The sequence below is a fragment of the Vulpes vulpes genome, chromosome 1, assembly GCF_048418805.1.
Source record: "Vulpes vulpes isolate BD-2025 chromosome 1, VulVul3, whole genome shotgun sequence".
Lineage (NCBI taxonomy): Eukaryota > Metazoa > Chordata > Mammalia > Carnivora > Canidae > Vulpes > Vulpes vulpes.
Window position 1 is genome coordinate 27,521,330 of NC_132780.1, and position 10,335 is coordinate 27,531,664.

Sequence of the window (10,335 nt, forward strand, 5' to 3'; positions counted from 1 at the left end):
CAAGAAATGCTGACCTGAGCTCTTCCCTGGCCAACTGGAGAAAGAAATGGCCCATATGCTCCAGAGCCACACCACTGAGGTCAAAATAGAACCCTAGAAGGAGATGCAGGAGGCCCACAGGTGCATGTTGACCAGGTGGTCCTGGAAGCAGAGGATGGCTGAGATGATTCCAAAGGTTTTAATTGGAAAAGATGTTGGAGGGTGGTCAGAGGCTGGAGAAGGAGCATCGCTGGGTCGTTTCTATCCAAACACTGTTGAAGTAAGAGGCAGATCCGCAGGACCTCTGGGTGCGCTGCCTATATGCAGATTTTTTCCAGTACAGTACTACGAATGTATTCCTTATGATTTTATCATTAACATTTTCTTTTCTCCAGCTATCTTAAGATTACAGTATATAATACCCATAACATACAAAGTATGTGTTAACCAACTGTTTGTGTTATCGGTAAGGTTTCCAGTCAGCAACAGGTTATTAGTAATTAAGTTTTAGGGGAGTCAAAAGTTATATGTGGATTTTTGACTGCTTGAAGGGTAGGCACCTTAATGGCCCATGTTACTTAAGAGTCAACTATGGATCAAGGTTTGGGTCACAGCCAGATTAGTGCTCCATGAGCTTTGGGCAATGTGGCCACAGTGGCCATGGGCTGAATGAGTTCTTCTGAAAGATGTTAACATCTCTTCCACTGTAGGCTCCATGTTTGGCATCTACACGTGGAGAAGGCGGTTGCAGTTAGGAGTCTTTCAGTTTTTTTACCCAAGTGGATGTGAAAGTGTAGACTTCATTAATTTATTTAAAAAGAGAACGTAGTACATACTCTGTGCAAGGCCCTGCCTGAGAGCCTCAAGCTCCCTTAATAGCATCTCATTCTTACTAACATCCTCCTACCAGTGATATTTTGGTGTACCCTAAGTGATAAAGATCATGTAATTCACACACATCCAACCACATTCCACAGAATAAATATGCTGAGTGGAGCTGTGTAGTCACCAGCTGGATTTCCCCCTTTCTTTCTTTTTTTTCTTTTTTTTTTTTTAAGATTGTACTTAGTTATCTGAGAGAGGAAGTGAGAGAGAGAGAGAGAGAGAGAGAGAGAGAGCATGAGCAGGGGCAGAGGGAGAAGCAGACTCTCCGATGAGTAGGGAGCTCAACACAGGGCTCAATCCCAGGAACCCAGGATCATGACCTGAGCTGAAGGCAGACACTTCACCAACCGAGGCAGACCTGTGCTTCCGGATGCCCCAGGGTTTCCCCCAATTTCTTTTAACATCTCAAAGTCTCCTTTCGGTCCTGTGCCCAAGATGACCAAGAAAAGATGGAATAATGGTCATGCCAAAAAAGGCCTCGGACAGGTGCAGCCCATCCGCTGCACCACCTGCGCCCGTTGTGTGCCCAAGGACAGGGCCATTAAGAAGTTCGTTATTGGGAACATCGTGGAGGCCGCCACTATCAGACATTTCCCAAGCGAGTGTCTTCGATGCCTACGTGCTTCCCAAGCTGTATGTGAAGCTCCATTATTGCGTGAGTTGTGCTCTCGCAAAGCAAGGAAGGACCGAACACCCCCACCCCAACTTAGACCCGTGGGTGCTGCCCCATGACTTCCACCGAAGCCCATGTAAGGAGCTAAGTCCCTAACGACTGAAGAAAAAGTGTTCTCCAGAAAAAAAAAAAAAAAAGGTGATTATACTTAAAAAGATAAAACAAAATAAAACACCTCAAACTTACAAAAAAATTGAAATAATGGTATAATGAATACCCATTAATCTCATTTCCAAATTCATCAATTGTTAATATTTTGCTACGTTTTTTGTCTCTTTCTCTCATTCTGTCTCTCCTCTCTCTTTGTCACACATACTTTTTGCTAAACCATTTAAAAATAAGCTACAGCTATTACCTACTTCAACATGCATCTCCCAAGAACAAGAATACTTGCTTATTGACCACAATACCTTTATCAACCCCCAAGTCAATATTTAATGTGAAAATAAATTTAGTAGTAAAATTTCCCTAATTGTTACAAAAATAATTTTTTAAAAATTCAGGATGCTCTCAAAGATCATGCAGTTTATTGGCTACCATGTCTCTCTAGTCTCCTGCAGTCTAGAATGGTCCTTCTACTTTTAGTTGCTATATATAACCTTGGCAATTTTGAGGAGTCTAGCCTGGTGTCCTGTAGAATGCCCCACTATCTGGATTTGTAAATTGTTCCCATTGATTAGATTAATGTTGGACATCTTTTTAAAAAAAGATTTTATTTATTTATTCATGAGAGACACAGAGAGAGAGAGAGGCAGAGACATAAGCAGAGGGAGAAGCAGGCTCTCTCTGGGGAGGCTGATGCAGGTCTCAATCCCAGGACCTGAGCCAAAGGCAGATGCTCAACCACTGAGCTGCCCAGGTATCCCAATGTTGAGCATCTTTAACAAGAAAGCCACTTGGGGTGGTGTGCTTCCTTTTACATCACTGGCTGCCCAGTGGTTGGGTGATGCTACCTTTGATCGGTTCCTCAAGGGGGATCCTTTCCCTCTTTGTAATTAAAAATGTCCTGCACAGTGATGCTTTGAGGTTCTGTGACTGACAACTCTTCCCTTGATGATTTTAGGATTCACTGCTAAATCCTTGCCTAAAGTAGTAATTACCTTAATGGTAGGAAAATTTAAGTGTTGCAATCCTTCATTTCTTCTACATTTATTAATAAGCACTATTTTATAAAGAAACGCTTCCTTTTCCCATGTTAAAGATATCACTAAGGACTTGGAGATTCTTATTTTAGTCAATGTGTTATAACCCATTCCATCCTTCATCGTTGCTCAAATTATTTCAACTATGATCATTGGAAGTCCCTTTTAGCAAGTACTTGTGTCCTTCATACATGTCCCCATCAATTTTTCATGCACTTCTCTTGCTTTCTGGCATAGCAAGATGTTCTCAGCTCACTTTTCGTTTGTTTCTGATAATTAGGCATTTACACTGTTTCCATCATTAGCTCTTACCATTCATGGCATAATGAATAGCTCTGTGCATGAGTTGATTTGTAGTTGTGCTACGGTATCTGAAAGGAAGACATGTTACCGTTTTTCCTCTACTCTATTCTCAGAACACTTCTAACACCAGTTGTGTGGGGTTTTCCCGCACTGAGTAATTTTCCAATTCTTGGCAGACAACAACAAACTGCAGTTTACTTCGATTCTGACACTATCTACCTGGAATTAGCATCAGATTCCAAAAGCTAAGGGCTCAGTTCCACAGGACCACCCTTATTTCAGATGCCAATTACAAGCTCATGTTGCCACTTATAGTTCTGACAGACTGGCTAGAAATCAGAGGTTTCCCAAACCACCTCCTCAGGTTAATGTTAAAATGGTTCACAGAGTTCAAAACAGGTTTACGAGGTTATCAGTTTATTATAAAATGATACAACCAGGAAGTGATGCATAGGGCAAGACATGGGGGAAGGGGTATAGAGCTACTGCCTGCTTCAAGCATATGACCCTCTCAGCATCTCCAAGTTCATCAACTTAGCAGCTCTCCAAACCCCTTCAGTTAGGGTTTTGTTTTGTTTTGTTTTGTTTTGTTTTAATGAAGGCTTCATTACATAAGCATGATAGACTGAATCCTTAACACTTGGAGATCAAGTCAACCTCTCCAGCCCCCCCCCCCTCCTGGGAGGTCTGAAAGTTCCAGCCATCTCATCACGGAGTTGGTTCCCCGTGGCAACCAGTCCTCCATCTTTAGGTGCTTTCCAAAAGCCACCTCATTAACACGAACTTAGGTGTGGTTGGAAGGGGCTTATTGTGAACAAAAGACACCCCTTTCGCCTTTATTTCTCCACAGCTGTTTCAAGAGCCTGAGGCAAAAGAAAAATATTATAAGATACTCCTATTGCTCTTACCACCTAGGAAATTACAAGAGTTTTATGAGCTGTGTGCCAGGAACTGTGGATGGAGACCAAAATATGCATTGCTTATTATATCACAACATCACAGTATCTAAAGGGAAAATTCTGAGAAATAAGGTGGCTGGATTAAAAGAAAAACTATACAATTTTTTTCCAGAAATTTCCAAATTCTCCCCCAGAGGTGTTGTAACATTCTGCACTCTTATTTGCCATAGATTGTAGCGCCAGCTTGAATTTTTCATACTTCTGCTTGAACATGAATTTCTCCTCAAAGCAGTCCGTATTTCTTATACTCCATTTTTACAGTTACTTTCAGCCTTTCATCACAATCTTAAATTGTTTCATTCTTAGCAAATCTTTGTCACATGTGATAATAATTGGGGATTTTTTTCATCCTAACTTTTATTTTAATACGAAAACAATTGGAGTGACATCAGTGAGATGGCAGATTAATCATCATCATCCCTCATAGAACACTGATTTTTGGTAATTGTCCATAGATGACAATGCCTTTTTGGAAGTCCTTCAGAGAAGTTCCAGCACACCATTATAGGAAAAAGAAAATGCAAAAACAGATGCATTATAAAAGGTAAGAGGAACAGTTTTACCTTGACTGTGTCACCTCCTCCCCCAAGGTGGCAGGGCTCAGGGCCCAGAGAGCCTATGGCTCACAATTCCTCCCATGAAGGAGAGCAAATGAGTGAGCACCCAGCTTCCCTAGCTATGTAAGATGCTGCCCAGGAGGCCCACTGCTTTCTTGACCCACCCAGAATACCACATGATCTCAGCCTGAGGGTGTCGGAGAGCCTAAGAGCCTAAGAGCACAGCAGCCAGGTCCTGGAATTCATCAGAGGACACTAATAACCACTTTTCAAAGTCTCCTACTAACTGATTTGTGGTCTCTATCAGGAAACCTACTCACGAATTGCTAGAGGTACTACCCCTGTGGACACCCCAAGCAACCCACAGGCACCCCCAACACTCTGTACACTCCTTTCTTCACAACCTCATACCCCACCTCCATGGTTGGCTCCAGGCACACAGTCTCGAAGATGGTGAGAGCAAGCCTTTGCTAGGCATCAAAGAGCAGAAAGCCCACTTGACTCTTTAGGATTAGGAAAAGGTTCACAAATGAGCATTTCAGGGCACTGCCATAGAGGAAACATATGAGAGGTCATCAGCACCCAGCCTAGCTTCCTGGAATTGAGAGAAGGCATACAATTAAGAATCCCCTCCAAGAGGGAACAAGAAGTGGGAATAACTGTATTCATAGAAAAGACTGGAGAAAGCCTCAGAGTCCCTATTTAGATTGACAGGTGAAAATATCTCTCATATGATGATGGGAATTAGACTGGAGGAGGTGACTGCCTCTTCAAATGCAAAGAGAGCAATGCAATACCTCAAGGAACACAAAAAATAAGGGAAACATAACTGACCTCAAAGAAATGGAGATATGCAAATGGTCTGACAAAGAATTCAAAACAATTATTTTAAGGAAGCTTAGCAAGCTGCAAGAAAATACAAATAGATAATTCAGTGAAATCAAGAAAACAATATGTAAACAAAATGACAAATTCAGCAGAGATGGAAATCATAAGTAAAAATCAAACAGAAATTCTGGAGCTGAAGAATTCAATGTATGAATTAACAAATATAATAGAGAGCATCAGAAACAAACTTCATGAAGGACAAGAAAGAATCTTTGAACTTGAAGAGAGGTACTTGAAATTATCCAGTCAAGGGAGGAAAAAAAAAGATAAAAAGTATGAAAAAGAAAGAGTGAATAAAGCCTGCATGAATTATGAGATTTACTAAAAGAAATAATATTTGTATTATGGGAATCCCAGAAGGGGAGTAATAGAAAGAGTCAGAGGCTTATTTAAGGAAATAGCAACTAATATTATATGTTAACTGACTGGAATTTAAATAAATTTTTTTAAAAAGCAATCAATAAACATACTAGCTTTTTCATCTTCAAAAAAAAAAAAGAAAGAAAAAGAAAACGTGGCTCAAAATTTCCTAATTCTGGGCAGAGATACAGACATCCAGCTACATCAAGTTTTAAGTGCCATACAGATTCAACCCAAAAAGGACTTCATCAAGACACAATATGATAAAATTAAAAAATCAAAGACAAAGAGAAAATTTTGAAAGCAGCAAGAGAAACTCATTTCATACAACAGAATCCCCATGAAGATATTGATAGATTTCTCAGCAGAAACCTTACAGGCCAGGAGAGAGTGGGAGGATGTATTCAACATACTGAGATGAAAATCACCAACCAGAATACTTTACAGAGCAACACTGTACTTCAGAAATGAAGGACAGGTAAAGATTATCCCAGAAAACCAAAACTGAAGGAGCTCATCACTACTACATGTGCCTTACAAGAAATGCTAAATTGAGTTCTTCAAACTGAAAAGAAAGGACACTGATTAATAACATGACAACATATTAAAGTATTAAACTCACTGGTAAAGATGTAGGCAAATTTAGAATATTCTAATACTGTCCTGGTAGTGTGTAACTCACCTATAGCTCTAGTGTAAAAGTTAGAAGACAAAAGCATTAAAAATAACTGTAGCCTCAATAATTTAGTAACAGAGACACAAAATCAAAGGTGTAAGTCATGACATCAAAAATATAAAATGAGGGGAGAAATAAAGGGTAGAATGTTTGCATGCAATTAAACCTCATCAGCTTAAATATACTGTTATAATTATAAGATGTTTTACATAAGCCCCATGGTAACCACAAAGCAAAAAGCTATGGTAAATACACAAAAGATAGAAAGAAAAATCAAAGCATATATAAGATCATCACATAGGAAGAAAGCAAGAAAGGAAGAAAGGCATTATAAAACACCAGAAAAAATAATTTAAAACATGGCAATAGGAAGTTCTAACTTAACAGAATTGCTTTAAATGTAAATGGATTAGATTTTTTTAACCAAAAGACATAGGGTGGCTGAATGGATTTTTAAAAACCCCTATCTAACTATATGCTGCCTATAAGATACTCATTTCAGCTTTAAGGACACACACACATGGAACCTAAAGACATGGGAAAAGATGCCAATTGCATGCAAATGGCAACCAAAGAAAGCAGAGGTAGCTGTACTTATACCAGACAAAATGGACTTTAAGCCAAAAAATGTAATGAGAAACAAAAAAGGTCATTATATGATGATAAAGGGCTCACTCAATTCACCAAAAAGATATATTAGTAGATATTCATGCACTCAATATAAAAGCAGCTAATTATCTAAAGTAAACATTAACAGATATGAAGGGAACATAGCAATAATAGTAGGAGACTTCAGTACCCCACTTTCAACATTTGATAGATCATCCAGACAGAAAATCAGTAAGGACATGATGTAGTTGGCCATACTTTAGACCAAATGAACCTAACTTATGTACACAGAACATTGCATCCAACAGCAGCAGAGTACATGTTCTCCTCAAGCACAAATGGAACATTCTCCAGGAGAGATCACATGTCAGGTCACAAAATAGTCTTAACAAATTTAAGAACATTAAAATTATGTCAAGCATCTTTTCTGACGACAATCACAGGAAACTAGAAATCAGTGACAAGAGAAAGTTGAAGAATCCACAAATCAAACAATATACTTCTGAATAACCAATGCTCAGAGAAGAAATCAAAAGGAAAAAAAATTCAGAAAAACATCAACATGACATGCCAAAAATTACGCAATGCAGCAAAAGCAGTGCTAAGAATGATGTTTGTAGTGATAAATGCCTATATTCTATTTTTTTAATAAAGATTTTATGTTTAAGTAATCTCTACACCCAATGCGGGGCTCAGATCTACAACCCTGAAATCAAGACTTGTATGTTTCGCCAACTCAGCCAGCCAGCAGCCCCTAAATACCTTCATTTTAAAAAATGAGATCTAAAAAAAAAACCCTCCTAGTTTTACACCTCAAGGAACTAGAAAAAGAAGAGCAAACTAAGTCCAAAATGAGCAGAAGAAAGGAAACAAAAAGATTAGAGCAGAAATAAGTTAAATAGCTACCAGATAAACAATAGGACAGATCAGCAAGATAAAGAGCTAGTTTTTTGAAAAGATAAACAAAACTGACAAATCTTTACCAGACTAATTAAGCAAGAAAGAGGGAATACTCACATAAATAAAATCAGAAATAAAATATGAGACTTTATAACTGATACCACAGAAATACAAAAGGATCGGGAAAAATTACTATGAATAATCATACACCAGCTAAATTGGATAACCTGGATCAAATGGATAAGTTCCTAGAAACATACGATCTTTCAAGACTGAATCAGGAGGAAATAGAAAATCTGATTGTGGAGATTGGATTGGTAATCAAAAATCTCCCTATCAAGAAAAGCTCCAGAGCAGATGGCCTCAGTGGGGATATCTGCCAAACACTGAGGTAGAAGAAATGGGCAGATATTGTTCAAAAGGCACAAACTTTCAGTTATAAGATGTATATGTTCTGGGGATGTTATGGGCAGCATGATGACTATTGCTTCTAAGACTGTATTACCTACTTGAAATTTGTTGAAAGATTTACTCTCTTAAGTATTTTCATCACACAAACACGACAGATAATTGTGTGAAGTGATGGATTATTAATTAACTTGATCGTGGTCAATATTTTACAACATATATCAAATCATCACATTGCACATTTTTAATATAGACAATTTCATTTATCAGTTGTACTGCAATAAATTGGAAAATTAATACATGCTCTGTTATTTGATTTCTTGGAAACTTGCAAAAGTTAGAATTTTCTTTTATACAGCATTTGCAAACCAAAATGAAATCATTTTGGTTTTGTTATTGCAGTTCCAGAGATTGGCCACAAAACGTCAACTTTACATTTTTAAAGTCCATTGCCAAAGAGAAACTCAAACTATTTTCAGCAATTTCCACATCATTTGAATAATATATGGTCCCCCAAAGTAATACCTTAAAAGACACCATGCTTTCTACCATAAAAAACATCATTATGTAATTGTTTTTCATTAGAAAATAATATTTTATAGTCACTCTGGCTTTTGTTTGCTCCGGACAGCTACAATTACACAAGTCCACCATAAAAGAAATAAAATATTTTACTTTAGAAAAAACAAATTTAGTTGTATGCTAACTAAAATATGCTCACTGGCTAAAATAGTTCATTCTTGAGTTTATATGCAAAATTAGAAAAAAAAAAACCTTTAAACTGAGTAAGCGTTTAAGTTATTGAGTAGGGATGTTGAATGCTTATTCACCTATTGAAAATTGGTCAGAACTCCAATGTTCTCTGCAGCATTATTTACCATAGCCAAGATATGAAATAACTCAAGTGTCCATGGACGATGAATGCATAAGGATGTGGTATATATATATATACCCAACGGAATATTATAATAATAAGCAAGATAAATAAGTCAGAGAAAGACAAATACCATATGATTTCACTCATATGTGGAATTTAAGAAACAAAACAAATTAACAAAGGAAAAAGGAGACAAACAGAGCAACAATCTCTTAACTAGAGAGGATGAACTGTTCCCAGAGGGGAGCTGGGTGGAGGATGGGTGAACTAGTTGGCAGGAATGAAGGGCACGCTTATTGTGAGGCGCACTGAGTAATGTACAGAATTGTTGAATCATGGTACTGCGCACCTGAAACTAATATAATGCTGTACACTAATTATACTTGAATGATTAAGACAAAAGAAATCAGAAAAGAAACAAAGTGGTGGTGAGATATTTTCACACCCTGGTTAACGAATACTTTCAGTACCTTTCAAATTAGTGACAGTTTAGTAAATGATTTAAATGAATGAAACTGAAATATTCGGCTTAGTTAAAACTAAATCCTGAGCTGCTTTGAACATACATAAAAGTATCAGAGGACGGTCGAGTTAACGAATAGATGTGAAGATTAATGACTTTTCTACCACTGGCAACTAGGAAAAATCTATTGCTATTGCAGGTGGTCGAATATTTTGCTGTCACTTTGCCAGGTTACATTTGCACATCCAGCGCTTAGAGAGTGGCATATTCCCCAATAGTCTGTCTGCAGATGTCTCATCTGCAGCCACATGGACTAATTGAGCTATTCCAGGTAGTATCATGAATTCATTTCAATCTGTATACAAACTGAAAGTAGAAGTACGATATATAATCCATCTTCTTATGCTGAATACATGCACACACAAATAAAGTGATGGCTTGTATTACTGTATATCTTTATTTTTGTTGAATGCCTACTGAGTGCCATGCGCCACGTTTGACCCTTTTATATAAAATCTTAGCTAGATCATTTCACATAAAATTTCCTTAATCTAGCCTCCTCAAGAGAAGAGGGTAGCATCATTTCCTGGGGCAGAGGAGAGTGGTAGCTCTCAGGCCACGAAACAACATGCCGATGGCCATCAGAGAGAATGGAT

The 10,335-nt window shown here is 38.0% G+C and overlaps 1 pseudogene; it reads left to right on the forward strand.

The window, feature by feature from the left end:
• Window positions 1-1,299: 1,299 nt before the first annotated feature.
• Window positions 1,300-1,617, forward strand: LOC112908652 (small ribosomal subunit protein eS26 pseudogene; annotated as a pseudogene).
• Window positions 1,618-10,335: the final 8,718 nt, after the last annotated feature.